Genomic DNA, 19,829 nt, shown 5'->3' on the forward strand with positions numbered 1-19,829 from the left:
AGAATAAAGCCTACATGCCTAGGACGTTTGTGAGCTCCAGGGCCCACAACATTTCTTAGGCCCGAGAATGCAAGTCTGTCATTATGGTATTTGCAGAACCAGAGACTGTAGTTAAGGCTTCAAGATGATGCTTATTATAACCCTTTCTTGGACTCTCATGCCAAAAACACCACATGAAGAGTCTTTCTCAAGGAAATTTGCCAGGGAAGGCAGAATGCATCAGATCACAGAGAAATTGTTTTGGGTTAGTTTCAAGCTGTAGAGTCTGTGGGAGGAAAAGGTTTCCCCGAAGGCTGCCCTGGGGAAGGGGAACCCACACAGGGCTGTGCTTTGCATGACTCAAGGGGCTGCCATCCCCAGGAATTATGATGGGAAGGGTACCCTCTAGGAGTGAAGACTTGGCAGTCCTGATGCCACCCATAGGAAGTGGGCAACTATAGAAGACATCGAATCCTGAATTAAAGATTAGTAATGGGGGAGAGAGGCGCTTCCGAGGATAGCTGAGGATTCTGAGCTCTCCTTGCGGAGCACAAAGAGGGAGACGGGCGGTCACCAGAGCCCATCGCATCAAACTCCCAAAGGAATCACGTTGGGTGGGAGGAACAGAGGCACTTGCACACCAGTGAATTTCCAATTTTCTAAAACCATTTCAAACCCGTGTTCATTACTCAGTGATCAAAAGTCATCCTGCTGTTTTGAATTTCTCCTTTTTTAAAAACCCATAATGCAATTAGAGACATTGCATTCACATCATTAATGTAACTATTAATGATGTTAATTACGACATTAAAAAAACCTAAACTATGGTATCATTTCCTCTTTTATTTGCTATTCCTTCGCCCATGGGGAGGAAAGAAAGTGACCTGCACGCAGTCCTGCTCTAGGACTGCTCAGGAAGCCGTCTAGGGATGGATGGGGAGAACCAACAACGGTCAGGGAGATGCTCTGTCAGCAAACATTTATTGGACACTTGCTATGTGTTGGGTGTATAAAGATGGTTTCTGCTTCTGTGTCATTTTAGAATCATCCACGAAGCAGACACCAAAACAATTTGAGGTGTAAGAAATGTACGGGGGGAAATGCCCGTGAAAGATTGACGAGAGAGAAGCAGGAGCAGGTGAGGAGAGTCTGTAGACTTGATGCAGGTCTAACAACACCTGTGAAAAAGCGCAGGAAGGAGGAGGGTCAGACCCAGGGCAGCTCTGAGCAGGTCTCAGCCAGGCCAGCGGAGAGCTTCCCAAACCAAGGCTGCTGGAGGGAGGCACTCCCCCTGGGGCAGGAACAGACCAGCTCCAGGACCCCCGGTGTTCTTGCTGGCTGAGGACAGACTGGGAGAAGTGGAAACGCCATGATGGATACAAAAGGCAGCAGCTGGAGGCTGTCAAGTTCATTGCCCACAGCAGGTGCTTTTGTAGATCTGAGTGGAGCACTTCCATGGGCAGACACAGCTTCCAGGAGCTCTCCGTTTAGACAGATACACGTACACGTCACGGCTCTAGTCCAAGCCTGCAGACGAGCCCTTTGGGGTTAGGTGTCTGTTCCATGTTCAGTCAGCCACAGCCTGGATTGGAGGTAAAACCCACGGTATACAGCATGGCTGCCTGGAGAGAGAGGGCTGTGATATGTGAATAGGCACCGCCGGCAGGTCCAGGACAGAAGGGAGATGGTTGATATAATGCAGTTATGAACAAGGTGCAGCGGCAGGAAGGAGGGAATTAACTAACTGCTTATGAAGGAGAGGCCAGAGAAGGTTTCAGGATAAAGGGATGTGGCCGTTGGGTTTTAGAACGTGACCAAAATTGATCACATCCACCGGAGGAGATGCAGCGGGATCTGTCTCATTGAAACCTGAATTCACATCCTGGCTCTGCCACTTATCAGCTGTGAGACCTCAGGTAAGTCTCTTAACCTCTCCTAAGCCTTAGTTTCTTCATTTGTAAAGTGGAGATCACGAGAGCACCTTTTTACAGAATTATTATGCTGATGCACATGGTTTCATTAGCAGAGTGTCTGACCTACGGTACGTGACCCATAAACAGTAACAGTATTCTTGTCGTTATTATTTCTCACATCCCAGGCAGTGGGGACAGCCTGTCCTAAGGTGGGAGAGGACGAAGGGCAGCCAGTCCAGGGAGCCAGTGGTTCTCTGTGACCAGATCACGTGGTAAAAGGGAAGCGGTGGTAGAAAACAAGGTTGGGGGAATGAGCCCGTCAATGAAAAGCCTCATGGGCTGTGGAAGAGATCTGAGGTTTCACGCTAGGTGATGAGACTCTGTTAGAGGACATCACGTGGGTAAGGAGAGGATCAGATTTGCGTTCTTCTGTTTTCTCTCTGACGGCAGGGCGTTCAGTGGATTAGAAGGAGAAGAGACTGGAGGGGGGCTATGGGTTTTGAGGCTTTTATATTAATCCAAGCAAAGGATCAAAGGACGTAAGAGAGAGAGAGAGAGAGAGAGAAGCAGCAGGTTTAAAAGATATTTAGGAGAAATAACTGATAAGCAATGGAAACCATTTGGACCTACTGGGGAGGGAGGCATCTTGGGTGAGGAGTCTGCCTGGTTGAATGCCTGGGTGGTTGGAGGCATAGTGCACGCGATAGCAACTCGAAGGCAGGTGCAAGTGATCAATAGAATTGAACTGAAGGTATTGAATTTGAAAGGCCTGTTGGACTTCCAGTGGGGCTATTGGGCAGACAGTTGGATGAAGGGAGCCGGGGCTCAGACGAGAGATCTGGGGGCACTTGGAGACTATGTCCACAGTCCAAGTGAGGACCTGAGTAAGAATGACAGTGGGAGGAGTGAAAAGAAGAGGGTCTGGCAAGAAGAACCACTGAGCGTGTCATTTGCCTGGGGATCTCATTGAAAACACATGGTGGAATTATGCTCAATGCCCCTCCTACCTCCTGAAGCCCCTTGAATCCACAAAGAGGCTGAAGGATTAAGCAACCAGCTGCGATTGAGAGAGTGAAAATCAGCTCAGACTGAAAGAGAAAAAAGGAGTCCCCTGGTGAATCGGGCCAGGAGGTCCAGATCAAAGCCGCTGCAAACTTCACAGGCAACTTTGTTTCTTCCAAGGTCATGCAGTAGCTATAAAATGAATGACCACCACATGCTCCCTGGGGGCACCCCAGGCCCGCTTTGCTAAGTCCAACCAGGACTGAGGACACTCAATGAGTAAGGTGCCTACATGGGTGTCATGATAGTCCTTCATCTCTCCGCTTCCCCTGGTCCCGAATCAGAGCATCCAGTCCAGGGCAGATCGCTGTTCCCCTCCCCACTCCCCGCCCCCTGGAATCCTTCTGCAGGAACACACATCTCGTGGCGGATGCTTCCCACCTCCCTCTTGGCCTCTGTTTCTCTGAAGTGTTCTCCTTATGCAACAAGCCAGGAAATCGAACTGTGATGTGTGTGTATGTGTGTGTGTGTGTGTCCCCCAGACTGCAGGTTGTCCCTCGTGGTCTTTGACTGATTCAGTTTTAACAAATACGTACATCCACAAAACAGAAGTAGTGCAGAGGACAATATGCTACCCAGCAGGATGGCGGGGGGCCGTGGGAGCCCTTGAGAGAACAAAATATAAGAGGAACAACCAGACATCTGGCATGGGGAGCAGACCTAGCCACGCCTGCTGGGAGCTTGTTCTCTAGAGGGCTACTCTTCATCTTGAAAGGGACATAGGTAAATGGGAGAGCATTTTCCAGGGAGAATGAGAGTCCTAAGATTTTAAAAAGTCCAAAATAAGTCACATGAGGAGTGCTCGTAAAAACTGGAGGGAATTTGTTTCTTGAAAGGGCGATGCGAGGAAACTATCATCTGTTATCCAAGAGGGCACAATATTTAAAAGGGATTAAACCAGCTCATTAAGGCCTGTAAGGATAGAATAGGGCCAGTGGTATTATCCTCAGCAGAATATGGGGCAAGGCAGATTCAGACTCAAGAGAAGGAGAATATCCTTTTGTAGGCAGAATGGACCGCAGGTTGACTGAATTGCTTTAGAAGGCCTGGGCCCCTTGTCCCAGGGGGTATTTAAAAAGAGGCAGGACAATGTCTTGGTCAGGCTGTGGTACAAGGAATCTCAGCCTCGTGGGGACTTTGGACTAGATGACCTTTAAGGTCCTCCTACTCAGAACCTGTGTCTGAAAGCAGGGGCCCTGAGACATCAATGCCTAGATCTCCCTTTTCAGGGAGGTGAGGGGCAAGCGGGGGAGGTGGGGTTATGGAATCAGCCCAAAGCCCTCTATTAAGGGACATTCCTTCCTCAGAAACCATCGCGATCCCACGTGACTGGCCGTCTGGCTGTGGCTGCCTGAACCAGCAGCGGGCAAGCAATTTTGCAAGAAGTTTCTAGCCAAGCAGGAATGTGAGCTATAGGTTGTGGAGAGAGGGCTGGTGGGCTTGGGGGCAGAAAGAGAAACTGCAAAAACTCTACAGAGAGTAGGCTGTCAAGCGGGCTGTGGAGGCAGCAGGGTTCCTGATGCAGTGGAAGTTGTGGGACAGGATGAGGTTACAGAATTTCCAGCAGCAACAGCAGGAGGGGAGGGTGGTTTCCATAGTGACGTGGAATTGAAGAGCCCATGGGGCCAAGATGAGGAGAGAGAGAGAGAGGGAGGAGATTATTGCTATCCTGGGGTCCTGTGGTTCTGGCTCTGGTCCCTCTTCTGGCCATGGTGGAGCCAAGTCTACTGCAGTCCCTGGGTTCCCATGAGCGTCCAGTAGTCTTTGTAGCCAAGCACAGGCATGCAAATAAGGCCCCTACTTGAAGCAATCTGAGTGAGATCCTGTTTCTTGAAACTCAAAGCGTTTAAGAGAAGGCCTGAGAAGGAAAGTCTGTCACCTGTAAGTGTTGGAGAGAGCTTGTGCAGTGGTGCAGACTGGAAATCAGCATCAAAACCAAGGGAGTACAAATCCTTTCGTCAGACTCATCTCCCCTCAGCCTGATCTTCCATTCCTTCATCCTTAACCCCCCAGAAGCCAGCAGCCCCTATGTCTCCTGCAGCTTCTCTCCTGTCAAGATAGCAGAGAACCCTGGAATGAGAACACAGTGCCCCTGGTGGGCAGGGACCCACCAGGTAGACAGAGTCCTAGGTGTTTCAGCCAGAAGGAGTTTGTCCACAAAGGGAGTGCAGCCTCCCTTCTGTGAAGTGAGAGGGTATCTGAGGTGAACAAACAGCCTCGAATCCTCCCATCAATCCTGGCCTGTTCTCTAAACGTCTGCAGCAGGAGCCAACAGCCCCGGGAGCCCAAGGCTGCAGAGGCAGCCTGGCGACCTCTCACGGGGTCCTCTCTCCGGCGGCCAGATTTCTCTGTAAGACTGCAGCGTCATCCTGAGGATTCATTAAAGTATGAGTGATGAAGTCTTTTTTGACCCCTACCCTCCAAGGAAGAGGGCTCACCTCCCGCTTTGTGACTGCAGTACAGCACTTAACAGATGTCCCCGACCGAGCCCTGCAGTGAGAGCTGGTTCCCGCAGCTGCTTCAGCTCTGACAGCTCCCTGCCCATCCATTGTTTTTATTTTCTGAACATTGTTATATTTCAACAAGTCATCTCCCTTGAGAGCCAAAGGCCTCATTTTTTTTTTCCCATGTCCCCAACACTCAGCCCAGTGCCTGGCGTAGCATGGGGCTCAATAAACATCTGACAGATGAATGCCCTTCAGATAAAATAACTAAACTGAAGCTGCAGAAATTGTTCCCTTGGCTCTATATTCATCCCACATGTCTGATTTCTGGCGCCCCCTCCATGCCCCCAGCAAATATGCATCCACTTTGAAACACAGGATGTAGTATGAGTTTAGGTGTCACCTTCCTGAGGCCCTCTTCTTGAGCTCCTCAGCTGTTGGCCACGTCGCCCCCAGGCTCCAGACTCCTGAGAACAGGGACACGTTACCCAGCTTTCTTGTTCAGGCTTCAAGACTTACAGTTGGAACATGGGTCTTCATCCTCTGGGTTTTGCAAGGACATAAAGTATTAAAAAGGCAGGAAGTAAGGCCATGAATTCATGTCCCACTAAACAGAGAGGGAGCTGTTAGCACTAAGGTGTGATCTGTAAGGAGAATGATTATAAAAGCATGTTCTTTGTATCTGTGAGACCGGGCCCAAACCCAGCTCCACCACGCCCCATTAGTGTGGCCACGGACCAGTTTCTTAAATTCTCAAAGCCTCACTTTCATCCTCTGTAAAAGCAAGCACTTAGCCTAGACTTGCCACAGAACAGGCTCCGAATATGTGTCGGCTGCTATTTATTGCGGGTCTCAAGCTTATAGATATAGGATTCAAAGACATCTTAAACATCACTAGAGTCTGGAGTTCTTCATCCACCTGGTCAAAGGTGCCTGGAGAGGAGTGAGGGGGAGGGGTGAGAACTCAGGAGGACACACTCCTCACTTTAACCAGAATTGCTCTGTGTGTGTGTCAGTTTGATCGAGCTTTTATGGAGATTTTAGGGGAAAAGAAAAAGGAAGTATGTTCCCTGCCAAAATTAATCCAAACTGCCATCTGGTGCCAGGATCTCCTCTTCAACGTCCTGGCCAAACAGTTGTCCGGTCTTTTCTCAAACACTTACATGCTGTCTATGAGGCCCCAAACTAATTTGCTTAGCAATTTCTCTTACTCTTTCGAATTTTCAGGAGCTCAAACAAATGATTAACCAAGTTTTATTGCCTTGTAGAAGTCCCGCCAGACCTACTTAAATGAAAAGGGCATTGTTCAAAATTAATCGAAATCCAATATGCTTACAGTTGTGCCACAGTACTCACCGAAAACGGTTGTCCTCTGTCGGCGATGAGTGTCTGGCCACAATCTTGGCCACAGTGTTAATTTGCCTAGCAAATCTTTTCAGTTATCGCAAGTGGAAAGATCACAATCAGCCCAAACTCTTGTGCAAATGACCGCACGTTCAGAATCAATGGAATCTGAAATAAGATTTTGGTGTTGCTAGAACAATGAATACCCTTCTGCAGCACTGCTGATTGGACAAAGCGTTTCTTATATGATGTATGACTTCAGCCGATCTGAGCTGAGGTAAGAAGCCAATGAAATTCTACAGGTCAGCATGCTCTGTAAACTGCGAAGCTCTGAAAAGGTTTGTCATGAATAAGTTATTAGACTCCAGGTCTCTTCGCTCTAACTCACTGCCTGTCCTATCTCCTTAGGCCTTGAGGCCTCTCTTGCTCCAATAGGATGGAAGATGACTCAAGGGAAAGCTGCCTAGCCACAGGGAGAAAAATATCCCACACATCTGCATGCCTCTGTGTCTTCCAAGACCAGGAGGATGCTGGCAGCTGGCAGGTGCTAACACAGAGGGGTACAGAAATGGTGAATGGGGGAGCAGGTGTGTAGTTAGTGCTGTCAGGAAGGGGCAGCTGAAGGGTCCTCATTTGCATGAAAACCTGCCCTTGGCTTTGCAGTTGTCACTGCTCTTTGCCCTGCTTGCTGGCCTCACCCCATTTTCATTTTCAGGTTTATATCCATCTGTCAAGCCCACGCTAACTAGCTCAAATGCCACCTCCTTCAGAAGTCAGCCTAATTATCTCAAGTTCAAGTCATCCCTCCTTCTCCTCTGAACTTTTAAAGCAATTTATATTGCCTCTGTATTGCTCCTCCTTCTGCATTGCCTTGCATTGCTGCTCGGGAACAAGGCATTTCATTCCCACAAGTTTATAAGCAATCTGAGACCAGCCCCGTGCAATTTTCATCTTACCTCTCACCCTGTTTTATGTTGAGCAGATTGTGGCAGGCACTGCTACTCTTCCCATAACCCATTCTCTTCTTCTTCCTTTTAATAAGTCTTAGTTGAATTCATGGCTGCCAAGCTAGAGCTACATTTCCCGATTCCTTTGCAGCTAGGCACAGCCCTACCTGGTTTCCACAAAGGGGTAAGAGCAGAAGTTAGGGGAACATCCACTTCACCTTCCTAATAACAGACTAGCTTGTCCCTTTTGTGTTTCCCCTTTCCCATGGGCTGGGACGCAGACATAGCAGGCATGGCAGAGCAACAAGATGAAAGGGACTTGGGACTCTATCAAAGCTCCCCACCCCTTGGACAGCTCACCCTACACATCTATATGAGAGATAGATACAATCCTATTTTTCTCACACTATTCTATTTTGAGATCTCTTTATTAAAATTGCTTTGCCTCATCACTAATCAGTGTACACGTTCTCAATACAGTTTCAGTGTGTCAAAGAACAGATGCATAGATTAACAAAAGAATAAAGAAAATGAACGCACATATTAGTAAATGACCCGTTGCCAATTGCAGTTCTGCTTGAAATGACATCTCCTAATGGCATCTCTGATTTTCCTGGCAGAGAAGGAGCCAGGGAAGAGTCTGAGGGAAGAGAGGGAGGATCTGTGCTTCAGATGTGGGTCCCCAGGGAGTGAAGTGATGGCTTTGCTGCTGATTCACTGTGATGTGAGGCTCTACTCCCCAGGGAACTGCTCTCTGAAAACTCAGAAGGGAGTTTTCTACTGTCAAGAGTTCAGCTGAAAAAGCTTGGGCTGGCAGTGTGCAAGGACTGTGTCAGATGACAATAAAAGGCACTCAATGAATCTATCCTTCTGTGACAGTGTTCTTGAAGAAATTCAAAGTATTTTGCCTGTGTGACCAGTTGCATCTCTAAGGGGAAGCGGCATCATGTGGTGGAGAAAAATCTTGTGTGCTCCATGCTCCTGGCGGGGTTAGACTGCAGATCAGATGACGTGTGTGTGAAAGTGCTCTTAAACTATTAAGCACAGTAGTGTTTTATGAATGTTGTTTTATCTGCCAGGAAACTTCCTTCCATTACCTATCCATGTGATTCTGGTTTGGCTGCTAATTGCTGTCCCCTCTCCTGGGCCAGGATAGTGAGAAAGTGACCCAAGTCTGGCCAATCACAGTCCCCAATTACCTGGCACAGTGATTCATCCGAGAGGCGAACACATGACCCAGGCTGAGCCAATCAGAGTTCTTCCCTAGGAAGAACTTATATGGCTCTGTTCCCTCGGGTTACCAGCTGGGATAAAATCAGCTTGGAGCTCTCTGCAGTCCTGAGTTCTGAATGGATGAAGCAGACTTCAGAGAGGGAGACTCTGACTGATGGTGTCCGAGACAGTCTCCACCTCTGTCCTCCAGAATTAACTGAACACATCATATTCATTATATGAAAAAAAATCCCTTTTCCACAAGATGACATAAGTATCTTTCACCTGGAATCAAAATAATCGTAATAAAATACTAAATACAAGTAATGCAACATTATCCAAAAGACCTGTTCAAATGGACTGTGAGAGCTTATTTAGAGGTTTGAACCAGGGACAGTGCCACTTGAGGCTCTAACCAGAAATGGCCTTTCTTGGTCTGGAAAAGGCATCCTTTTTGACCAATCCTGTGGCTTCTAGGGGGACATAGGCATAGTGGTGAAGGTGGAAGAGGAACCCAACCAGTCAGTGAATCCAGTCTAGCCCAGCTCGGTGATCACTGGGATGATAGTTTTGATTGAATATTTCCAAGGATGGGACTGTCACCTGCTCACAAGGCAGACCACCCTACTGCTTAGATATAAAATCAAATCTGGCCCCTTTAGGCTATTCTTTGTCTTTGTGTCACTCTCTGAAGATGCACAAGACTTCAGCCTGCCCCCACCTACACCTCAGCCCTTCTAAGTGGACGGCTCTTCTGATATGTGAAGGTAGATAACGTGTTTCCTGAATCTTTTTTTTCTGGACTGAAAAAGCGGTTGTGCTCAGGTTAAACTCTTCCCCAGTCTGATTTGCCTCTCTGGGTACTCACCAATGAGCCAATGCCTCTCTTCAACCGTGATACCCAGAACCACGTTCACAGTGGCAGCCGGCCTGTGCAGAACCCATCCGAACCATCACCGTCCTTGGTCTGGATCTGTACACCCTAGAAATGCAACCTCAATTTATGTCTTTTTAATTCTTCTCAGACTGTGGATTCATCTTGAGCTTCAAGTAAACTAAAACCCCTAGTTCTTGCTCATGAAGGGCTGTTAACCTGTCTTTTGATTGTGTGGCTTACTTTTGGAAACTAAGTGAAAGAAGTTACATTGATTCTGATTTATTCTTTGTGGTCCATGATTTCAGATTTTAAAAAACACTGAGTGTGGAAACAAGCATGTTTTCTACATTGCTCCAAGTTGGGTAATTTGTGAATTAGAGAAGCTTGCCTCTTTGACTATTCAAATAATTGATTAAAATATTGACTATTACTGGTCCAAGAGCAAGAAACTGGGAGGCCAGGGATTTTTTTTTTTTTTTTTTTACAGGGTTAGGGCCTTCAGCCAACTATGAATCTGCCCAAGGATACACTGTCCAACCCACCTTTCTCCAGCTGGTGTCCATCAAGAGAAATTTGTCAAACTCCTGAGCTGACCTAATTAATGCATTTATGATCATTCTCCCTAGCATTGGAGAAAGGCCTAGACCAACAGGCATGGGACAGGCTCACTTTGTGGGTGGGGTGAGAGGAGCAGCAGAATGAGCCCTGCAGAGAGAAGATCAGACCAGCACAGGTGCCCCGAGGACTTGGGGGTCCGGGAGCTTTTGAAGGAGATGTAGAGAAAATCAGGACTCCATTCCGTCCCATTCGCCATTTACCCAGGCAGGACTCGTAGGGACATATGCTGGCCTTAAGCACCAGCACGTGGTTATTTAGTCCTTAATAGTGATGAGATTATGTGGTACAAGCAAGGTGCTACAAAGATGCTCCCAGAGCCAGAATCAGCCTTCCCTCGTTATGAGGATTTCAGGTACCTCTGAACACGTTCAAGCCTCCGAGCCCTTGACCTGGGGAGGTGAGACATAGTGCTATACGTTCTTGTGGGCTGGGGTGTGGGGCTCAGCGGAGCACATTTCTGGGGAAGGTTATACAAGACCCATAGCACAGTGACAGGGGCGGGGTTCTGATGGGGGACTCATGCCCTGGGGAAATGCTCCAGGAGAATGCTGGGCCCAGAGAAGCTGGCCGGGGCTTCCATGGGGCTGCTCAGCCCTGCGGTTTGGACTGAGGGTTGAGTCCATACCTTTCACATTGAACATTTGTGAGAAACGGGAATTTCAGAATTGCACCAGTTCCATGAGGCTACTGCAGCAGTTTATCCCAAATTAGATGACTGAACGCAGTAATTTATTTTCTCACTGTTCTGGAGACAACAGTCCAAAATCATGGTGTTAGCAGGGCCAGACTCCGTTCTGAGGCTCTGGGAGAGAATCCACTCCATGACGCTTTTTTAGCTTTCAGTGACTGTTAACAATCCTCGGCGTGCCGTGGCTTGTAGCCACATCGGTCCTAGCTCTGCCTCTGTCTGGACATCACCTTCTCCCCTTGGTGTCTTCTCTCCTTCCATTGTCTCCAACCACCCTCTGCCCTTCTGTTACAAAGATACTAGTCATCATATTTAGGACCCATTGGATAATCCAGGATGATCACAACCCAAGATTCTTAGTTTAGTTATGTCTCCAAAGACCCTTTTCCCCAATCAGGTATCATTCACACGTTCTGGAGATTAGAACGTAGATGTATCTTTTGGGAGGCCATCATTCAGCCCACTAAAAGAATCCATCTTTCGTTAGCACCAGATCTTCTCCCATCTTAACTCTGAGCAGTGCTTTTGCTGCCAAAAGCAATCAAGAATTGCAGCTGGAAATGAGCAGTCTGTTTATTACCGCCTCTGGATAGAAACCCAGCATGATGTTTACTGGGATCCAGAGAAAACACACACACACACAAAGGAAATATTTCATTGTAAGTTCCCAACACCAAACACAATCTTGTTCTCCTTAGCTCTTTTATCAACTAGAGTGATTATAAGCATGATCTGTGTGTGTGTTTTAACAAGTCATTTGATCAGAATCCATTATTATTTTTGTTTGTTGCTTTTGTTTTGATGTAATAATTTGAAGCCCCTTTTCCATGTATCTCCAGATCACTGCATCCTTCCCTAGTCTCACTCTTGCCCTTGACTATTCCTGCACCAACCCCAGGCCTTTGATGGCCAGCAAAGAGATGATTCAGGCACCTCCTCTTACCTGTAAACTGGACTTCCCTTGCCATGATGGCCCCACTCCTAATAGCTGCTCCCAACTATCATATTCACCTCCAAGGAGCTGCTGCTGGATAGGCTAGCACTTGAGGGCACTTGGGAGGAAGGTCAAGGAGCATGACAGTGGTGATGGCATAGGGCTACTGCTTGAGCAGTCATGAATTAGGTTCACTCATTCATCATTCACTCAGGCAGATCTCTCTGAATGCCAGCTCTGTGCAAGGCACCATTCTAGGTCCCAGGAGATGGGAAGGGGGGAGTTGTAAAGATGATCCCTGCCACTGAAGCACTTAAAGCAAGCTCACAGCATCCTGTCTTTCAGACTGAGAACTTTTGATCTAAAGTAAAAAGGTAATGTTATGTCAGTAGAGTGACCTGGGGAGCACTGTAAATGCCTCTTTTGGTTCTTCACCAGCAACTTTCACACACATCATCTCATTCCACCTAATGGTATCACCCTGGTGACGCTGGTAGCCTCTCAGTTTTTAGAGGAGGAAGCGGAAGCCCAGGTGTTAAACCCATGTTCTCAGCCAACGGGCAGCAGAGATGGAACCAGAGTCCAGGTTTCCTCCACTATGTCTGGGGATCCCTCCACTCTGCCACAAAACAATTTGTCTTTTCTCTTCTGTGCCATTCACAGCCCTCCTCCTTTCTCTCCCTCAGTGCTTCCGGGACCCATGTTCTTAGTGGTACCCCGTCTCCCCACCCTGAGATGGCCTGGGCTCCCCGCTCCTTTATCAAAGGGCTTCTCAGTTCTGTAATTTGATAACTTATGCTAATGGATGAAAATAGGTCAAACATGGCAAATTTCCAATCCTACTTTAAGCTTTGGGGAGATGAAGCTTTAATGGAAAAGGAATACAAGGACTATTTAATCAACATGCTGGCTGAAGGGTAAACTGCTTCCATCATTATGCAAACATTTCCCCAGTGCCAGCGTCTTGGCGGAAATGATCTGGGAAGTACAGGAAGGGTGTGGTGTGGTCCCCGGTGCCGTGGCACAGAAAGCTTGGAGTGGGGGGCCAGTCAGAGCTCTGCTTGAGTCCTGGCTGTGAGACACTGGGTAAGCGACAAGCTCTCCGAGCTTAGTGTTCTGTGAAACGGAGATAAAAATATCTGCTTACAGGTTCTTCTGAGGATTCGATGGGCTAAAGCACACAGACATGCCTGCCAGGGGTTGGGAGTTCAATTTTTTTTTAATGTGTTAGTTCCTTTTCTTCTCAGAGAGCTTACGCTCCAGTTGGGGAGGTAAACTCACTAGGGTGAATTGACTTGAGGTTAACTAGGCTCCAACAGCTTCACCCTTCCTGAAACTGCAAAAAAGCCACGCACTCTGGGGAAGGGGTAAGAAGATGGGGCAAAGGTGAGTGGACAGGAGTGAGAACAGGGACACAGGGCAGAGGGGAGGGTGCTGAGGAGGAAAGTACGGGTGCAGGTAGAAGACACAGGTGCAGGTGAGAGGACAGGGGCCCGGGTCTGCCACCTGGTGGGTAAGGTCAAGTACGTACATACGTACATACGGGGACTTGAGGGCAATCAAAGGGGGTGGTGGCAGGAAGCGCCCTGCCCCTCCTCGGGTGCCTTCTGGTCTCCCTTGCATTCTTTGAAAACATGTTTGACTTACAAAAATAATACATACTTGTAAAAATAAAAAGTTCAAGCAATGCAAGATTTTCTGAATTCTTTACGAAATACCGTGGGCCGCTTCTCTCGTGCCCCTAGCCCCAGGGCTGCACCGAGCTTGTTAACGATCTGGTAACATCCTTCCATACCTTCTCCCAGGCCCAGCTGAACGTATTTTACATGTACTGCTTTTGATTTTAAAGCAATGGTTCACTCTAAGAATTGTTCTGAAACTTGCTTTTTGTTGTTGTTTTTCACTCAAAGTCTATCATAGCTCACTTTCCATGGCAGTGAATACAGCTCTACCTTGCCATTTTGAAGACGGACATGGTATTACAGAGCATAGATAGATCATAATTTAACTTTTCCCCAAGAAATTGTCCCCAGTTTTTCACTGTTATAAACAATGGTGGGGTGGGGTGGGTATAGCTTAGTGGTAGAGCGCATGCATGGCATGCATGAGGTCCTGGGTTCAATTCCCAGTATACTTCCATTTAAAAAAAGATATTAAAAAATACATTAAAAATAGTGCAATTTGTTAATTCAATAAATGTGGGCTGAGCAATTACCGGGCACCAGGTGCCAGGCTGTGCTTCAAAGACACAAAAATGGGTGAAAAAGTTCACAATCCCAGTGACCAAGGAGCTTGCAGGTAGTTGGGAAGCAGACGCCAGAGCAGTAGTGACACAAGTAAGTGTAAAACTGTAACCATCACTGGGAGGCACCTAACACTCTCAGAGATGGAACAGGAGGGTGACCTCCTCTGGAGACAAAGCAGGGCTTCACAGGAGATGATGCTGGAGCAGCAGCAGTCAGCCTGTCGAAGGAGAGTTGCAGTTCTGTGCAAGAGAACGGCTCCCAAAAGCCTCGTGGTCAAAGGACTGATGGTAGACCGGTGGGCAGAGCTAAGAGAGGCCAAGTGCAGGGCTGCCGGCAGGGCCTTCTAGACCAGCTGGAGGAGTTTACCCTTCATCCCCAGCGCCACACAAATCCATGCGAGGGTTTCATCGGCAGGGCGGTGCCACCAGATTTCACTGTGATAGGCTCACTCCCACCGCGGGGAGGGGAGGACCAACTGGGAGGGAAGCAGAGGGATGCGGGTAGACCCATGAGTCCGGGCTCGGGCCAGAGACGATGGGACCTTGGACTATGGTGATGGCTATGGAGGTGGAGGTAAGTGGAGATTTTTAGATATATACATAAAATAAAATAAGTAGTGCTAATCAAGTTTTGGTGACAGATTGGTTATAGGAGAGTGAGATGTAAGAGTGACTCGTAGATTCCTGGCTTGTCGCAATTTGCGTAGTGAGGATGCTGTTAATTGAGATAGTGAACAATGGAAAAGAAACCAAAAGAAACCGCCAAAAGACAGGTGAGAAGGGAGGAAAAAACAGAACGCTTCTTTTGGTCAGGCTTTTGCCATCTCCTTACTAAATACACCCAGTCCCAGTCCCAGCAATGATCTCACTTGGATGTAATTAATTGTTCTCTGTAAGTTCATTTTTCTACTTTCACACTTGTCAAGAGTGGGATGCACACCTTTTAATGTTCAGACCCGCAGCGGTCAGCATCAAGTCTCTGCTGAGTGTGTTAGTTTCTTAAGGCTGTCGTAACAAATTACTAAAAGCTGGGAGACTTAAAACAATGAAGTTTATTCTCACAGTTCCAGAGGCCAGCAATCCAAAATCAAGGTGTTGGCAGGGCCACATGCTCTCTGAAGGTTCAGTAGGGGTGGTGGGGGAGAGGGTCCTTCTTTGCCTCTTCCAGCTTCCAGAACTCCAGGCATTCCTTGAGTTGGGCAGAGTAACTCCAATCTCTGCCTCTATCTCCCTCTGCCTCTCTCTATGGCTGTCATTGGACTTAGGGCCCACTCTAAACTCAGAATGAGCTCATCTTGGGGTTTTTTTTTAAGGTTTTTTTTGGGGGGGTGGGTAATTAGGTTTATTCATTTGTTTTAAAGTTTTTTTTTAATGGAGGTACTGGGGATCGAACCAGGACCTCATGCATGCTAAGCATCCGCTCTACCACTAATACTCTCCCCTCCCCTGGAGATCCTTAATTACATCTTCCAAGGCCCTTTTCCCAATGGCTAACAGGTGCCCCAAATCTTCTTCTTAAAACCCTCTGAAGCCTGCTGATGGGAATGTAAAATTGTGCAACCACTCTGGCAGTTTCTTAAATAGCTAATCCAACCATTCCACTTCTGGGAATTTACCTAAGAGAAGAGAAAGCACATGTCCACACAAAGATGTGCATTCAAATGTTCACAGCAGCTTTATTTGTAAGAGTCAAAAACTGGAAACAATCCAGATGTCCACCAACAGGAGGATGGATGAACAAAATTGTGTATCCATGCAATGGAATCACACCCAGCAATAAAAAGAAATAAACTACCCAGCCACCACAGATGAACCTCAAAGTAACTACTGAGTGAAAGAAGCTAGACAAAAAAGAATGCATACTGAATGATCCTGCTCATATAAAACTCTAGAAAATGCAAATGACCTATAGTGACAGAAAGCAAATCAATGATTATTTGAAGATGGCAGGGGCTGGGAGGGGCATCAGAGGGAGAGACTATAAAGGGACACAAGGAAATATTTGGGGGTAATAGATGTGTTCACCCCCTCGATCACAGTGATGTTTATATCTGTATGTCAGAACTTAACAAATTGTACACTTTAAATATATGCAGTTTATTGTATAGCAATTATACCTCAATGAAACTAATTTTTTTAAACCCACCGGGGAATTTTTAACTAAGGTAGAGGCATGATCAGATTTTCAAAGATCTTCCCATTGTACAGAAATGAGGAAGACGCTAGAGATGAAGAAACCAGCTAAGGCATATACATGTAAATAGTTAGGTCAGAGAGGAAGTGCTGATTCACTGATTTTCATAGCTGTGCGGTGTTTCATTGCGGGAATATGCTAGAATTAATTTTTCCACTGCCCGTTGGAAGATATTTAGGTTGTTTCCAGTTTAGTATTACACCAATGCCTGAATGAATAGTCTTATAAGTTTCTCTAAGTGCTCACATGTGATCGTGTCTCTGATAAAATACCTGCAGGTGGAACTGTTAAGTCAGAGTATGAGTGCCTTTAAGCTTACCAAATATTGCCCAGTTGAGCTCTCCAAAGTCACTGCAAAAATACTCCTGTTGGTATTTTATGAAAGTTCCTATTGTTCTATATTCTCATCAACACTTGGCATTATCAAAATTTTGATGGGTGTAAAATGGTATCTTACTGTTTTTCTAATGTGCCTTTCGGAGACTATTAATGAGGTTGTGAATCTTTTCTCATTTCTCTTGGCCATCGAGGTTTCCTCCTCCATGGATTCTGTACGTGTCCTTTGTTCATCTAGCTGGCTGCTTGGTTTATTTTTATTGATCTGTAGTTCATTCTTATGATCTAAGTCTTTGTTGGCTGCATGCTTTGCAAAAATCTTCTCCCAATCCGTGGCTTATCTTTTCACCTTGGTTTATGGTGCCTTTGGCTATATGGTGCATTTATTTTGTGATGCTTCTGTAACAGTGTACCACAGACTTAGTGGCTTAAAACAGCGAACTTGCTGTAGCCTGGAGGACGGAAGTCCAAAATGGCTTTCACTGAGCTGAAATCAACGGGTTGGCGGAGCTGCATTTCTTCTGCAGGTGCTAGGAGAGAAGCAGTGTCCTCCCCTTTCCAGCTTCTAGAGCCCACCTACATCCCCTCCATCCCTTGGCTTGTAACCCCTTCCCCCATCTTCACAGCCAGCCACATGCAACGTTCAAACCTCTCCCTCAATTTGACACTCCTATGTCCTCCTTATAAGGACCTTGGGTCAGCCCAATCTACTAAATAGTTCCCTTTCCCTGCGAATCTGCTACGCCATCTTTGTTGTACAGCAAGCTTTCATAGATCCCTGGGCTTGTCTCTGGGCTCTTTATTCTGTTCTTGCAATCGCTGACTCCCTTGCTTTTCAAAGTAGTGGTTCATGGACCAGCAGCATCCGCATCACCTGGTAGCTTGTTGGGAATGCAGATACTCAAGCCGCATCCCAGACCTACTCAATTAGTATCTGTGATTAACAAGATCCCGGGAGGACTCCTAGGCGTGTGAGAGTTTGAGGAGCAGTAGTTCACCCGGTAGTGCTGTTGAAATCTTACTAGAGCTTTATTTCAAGTATTGCTGTCTGGTAAGTCGTGTCCCTCTTTGTTCTTCCTTACGTTGAATTCATGGTTTAATTTGGGAAGGGCTATAAATTTTATAATAATTGAAGTCAATTCATTAGCTCTTCATGTTTCACCTATTTAGGTTCTCTTTTATGTTTTTGAGTAAACTCTGGTAGTTTTCTCCAGAGAGATTCTGTACATCCTTTTTGTGGGTTTCATTCCTTAGAAATTTACAGGCTTTGTTGTTATTGAAAATGCTATTTTTTATTAGCTTTTCTAATTGTTGTAGGTATGTTGGGATGTAATCTGTATTTGCATATCGATTGAACAACTTTGCAGAACTTTTTTTTAAAGTTATTTGTTTTTTTAAATTGAAGTACCGTCTGTTACAATGTGTCAATCTCTGGTGTGCAGCACAATGTCCCAGTCATGCATATACATACATGTACTCCTTTTCATATTTTTTCCATTAAAGGTTATTAAAAGATATTGAACATAGTTCCCTGTGCTATACAGCAGAAACTTTTTTTGAAATCTATTTTTATATACAGTGGCTAACATTTATAAATCTCAATCTCCCAAATTTACCCCCTCCTCCTTTCCCTGGTAATCATAAGATCATTTACTATGTCTGCAAGTCTGTTTCTGTTTTGTAGATGAGTTTATAGTGTCCTTTTTTTCCTTTTTTTAAGATACCACATATAAGTGATATCGTATGGTATTTTTCTTTTTCTTTCTGGATTACTTCACTTAGAATGACAGTTTCCAGGTCCATCCATGTTGCTGCAAATGGCATTATTTTATTATTTTTAATCGCTGAGTAGTATTCCATTGCATAAATATACCACAACTTCTTTATCCAGTCATCTGTTGATGTACATTTAGGTTGCTTCCATGTCTTGACTATTATATATAGTGCTGCTGTCAACATTGGGGTGCATGTATCTTTTCCAATTAGAGTTCCCTCTGGAATTACTGGATCATAGGGTAAGTCTATTTTTGGTTTTTTCAGGAATCTCCATACTGTTTTCTATAATGATTGCACCAAAGTACATTCCCATCAACAGTGTAAGAGGGTTCCCTTTTCTCCACACCCTCTTCCGCATTTATCGTTCATGGACTTTTGGATGATGGCCATTCTGACTGGTGTGAGGTGATACTTCATTGTAGTTTTGATTTGCATTTCTCTGATAATTAGTGATATTGAGCATTTTTTCACATGCCTATTGGCCATTTGTATGTCTTCCTTGGAAAATTGCTTGTTTAGATCTTCTGCCTATTTTTGGATTGGGTTGGCTTTTTTGTTGTTATTAAGTTGTATGAGCTGTTTATATATTCTGGAAATTAAACCTTTGTCAGTTGCATCATTTGCAAATATTTTCTCCCATTCTGTGGTTGTCGTTTTGTTTTGCTTATGGTTTCTTTTGCTGTGCAGAAGCTTATGAGTTTAATTAGGTCCCATTCATTAATTCTTGCTCTTATTTCTGTTGCCTGGGTAGACTGCCCTAGGAGAACATTGCTAAGATTTATGTTAGGATGTTTTGCCTATGTTTTCTTCTAGGAGATTCATTGTGCCTTGTCTTTTATTTAAGTCTTTAAGCCTTTTTGAGTTTATTTTTGTATATGCAGAATGCTTTTTTTTAATTAATGATAATGGTGTTTCTAAAGATTCTCTTGCTTTTTCTTTTTTGTAGATAATAATGCCTGTGAATAATAGTAGCTTTATTTTTTTCTTTCTTACCTTTCCAACTTTTATTCATCTTCCTCTTGTTTATTTGTTTTGTTTGTGGAGGTGGTAATTAGGTTTATTTACTTATTTAATTTAATGGGGCACTGGGGATTGAACCCAGGACCTCATGCATGCTAGGCATGCACTCTACCACTGAGCTACACCCTCCCTCACCTCTTCCTCTTGTTAATCCACCAGCTAGAATTTCCAACATGATGTTGAGTAGGTGTAGTGAAGCAGTGATGGTCTGGACCCTGAACTGAAAGATCATTAAAATCT

At 45.7% G+C, this 19,829-nt stretch overlaps 1 protein-coding gene across 7 annotated transcripts in view; it reads left to right on the forward strand.

Annotated features, from left to right (window-relative positions):
- The window catches only part of MAB21L3 (mab-21 like 3), a 261,064-nt gene that overhangs the window by 126,046 nt on the left and 115,189 nt on the right, over window positions 1–19,829 (forward strand). The gene's annotated exons all lie outside the window — the stretch shown is intronic.

Source organism: Camelus bactrianus, chromosome 9 (assembly GCF_048773025.1).
Source record: "Camelus bactrianus isolate YW-2024 breed Bactrian camel chromosome 9, ASM4877302v1, whole genome shotgun sequence".
Lineage (NCBI taxonomy): Eukaryota > Metazoa > Chordata > Mammalia > Artiodactyla > Camelidae > Camelus > Camelus bactrianus.